This window comes from Oncorhynchus masou, unplaced genomic scaffold (genome assembly GCF_036934945.1).
Source record: "Oncorhynchus masou masou isolate Uvic2021 unplaced genomic scaffold, UVic_Omas_1.1 unplaced_scaffold_13978, whole genome shotgun sequence".
In the NCBI taxonomy this organism is placed as follows: Eukaryota; Metazoa; Chordata; class Actinopteri; order Salmoniformes; family Salmonidae; genus Oncorhynchus; species Oncorhynchus masou.
The window spans coordinates 1456-3129 of record NW_027003906.1 but is presented as its reverse complement, the minus strand read 5'-3'; the positions used below and the strand labels follow the sequence as shown (position 1 = coordinate 3129).

The following is a 1674-nucleotide window of genomic DNA, read 5'->3' as shown; positions in this document are numbered from 1 at the left end:
CCCATTCGTGCGAGATGTGGTGGATGAAGAAGCACTTGTGCTGAGGGAGAGCCTTCAGGCGAAAAGGGTCTTCAGGGACCGGTTGGACCCACTGGCCTTCCCTGATGACCATCTATATGAAAGATACAGGTTTTCTGCAGATGGCATCAGGTATCTATGCAGACTACTGGGTCCCAGGATTAAGCACCGCACTGCACGGAGCCATGCACTGAGTGTGGAGCAAATGGTTTGTGTGGCCTTGTGCTTTGCTAGTGGAGCCTTCCTGTACTCAGTGGGGGATGCAGAACAGCTGAACAAGGCCACAATTTGCCGCACAATAAGGAGTGTGTGTCTGGCTATCAAAGCATTAGCAGATGTCTTCATCTCCTTCCCTGGCCACAGAAGACTCTGTGACATCAAGAGGAGTTCTATAGGATTGCAGGTAAGAGGATCTACAAATTACAGGACAACTGTTAACACATAGTAGGATACTCATTACTTTGTGTGACAGGTTTCCCCAATGTCATTGGTGCAGTGGACTGCACACACATAAGGATAAAAGCCCCTCAGGTGCCCATGAGGCCGATTTTGTGAATAGGAAATCCTTTCACAGCATTAATGTTCAGGTGAACATAACTTTTTGATATTGTCCATTGACGAACACTCTGCATTGCCAGTGATGTGCATTGATTGGTGTAATATTCCTCATCTTATGATTTCAGATGGTCTGCAATGCTGACTGTGTGATCAGCAATGTTGTGGCAAAATGGCCTGGCTCAGTCCATGACTCCAGAATCTTTCGGGCCTCTGAAATCTATCACAAGGTAAGCCACACAACCCTAACATAACCATCATGGCTGGTGTCAAGAATATCACTGTGTTTATGAGGTAGTAGTGAGATTTGTGTTGACAGGTGAATTCTCTGGTGTGTTGCTGGGAGACAGGGGGTATGGCTGCCAGCCTTTTCTCTGACACCTTTCCCCCAGGCCCCAGGAAGCACAGCAGGCCTACAACCATGCCCATGCCAGGACCAGGGCCAGAGTTGAAATGACCTTTGGCCTCCTGAAGGCACGCTTTCACTGCCTTTACAAATTAAGGGTCAGCCTGTTAGGGCATGTGATATTACTGTGGCTTGTGCTGTCCTCCACAATGTGGCCTGCCTGAGGAAGGAGAGGGCCCCCAGAGTGCCACCAGCCATGGACTGGGACAATCCGGCAATCTTCCCTGATGACGACAGTGGTCGGCTGCTGAGGGACCAATATGTGTTGAATTATTTTAGTTAGTATGTGTGCTTTCAATTTTGGTTAAATATGTCCTGCGGTGGCAGAGGAATTTGGGTTTTTTTGGGTTCGTTTTTTGACGAATTTGGCCTCTTATGTTTGTGCGGTATACTGTGTGTAATACAAGGCTGCAGGGAGGCTACTGCATCCATTCATTTGTCTGTTCAGTTGATGTGTATGGATTTGTCCTGCATTTATTTTAGTGTGCAGACATGCAGGGTGTGTTATATACAGACCTTTGAATGTGTATGTATCATTTTGTATAATATGCTTGGATTCTGTGCTTTCCATCTTGTAGAGTCACTGTGACTTCAGTTTCGAAAGGAGCTGATGGTTTACCTGCTTTGTTTTGTCCTTATTCAATAAAGGAACATAATGTTACACATTGTGTTTTTATATTCATATGGAATGTGTA

General features: G+C 46.1%; 1 long non-coding RNA gene across 2 annotated transcripts; it reads left to right on the top strand.

Moving 5' to 3' along the window:
- Positions 1–259: 259 nt before the first annotated feature.
- Positions 260–947, top strand: LOC135530623 (uncharacterized). Of its 2 annotated transcripts, none has more exons than XR_010453875.1 (3): positions 260–421; positions 702–803; positions 893–947. It is a non-coding gene; the product is annotated as an uncharacterized LOC135530623 (long non-coding RNA). The 2 variants fall into 2 exon arrangements; XR_010453874.1 differs by lacking the exon at positions 260–421 and adding an exon at positions 534–605.
- Positions 948–1674: the final 727 nt, after the last annotated feature.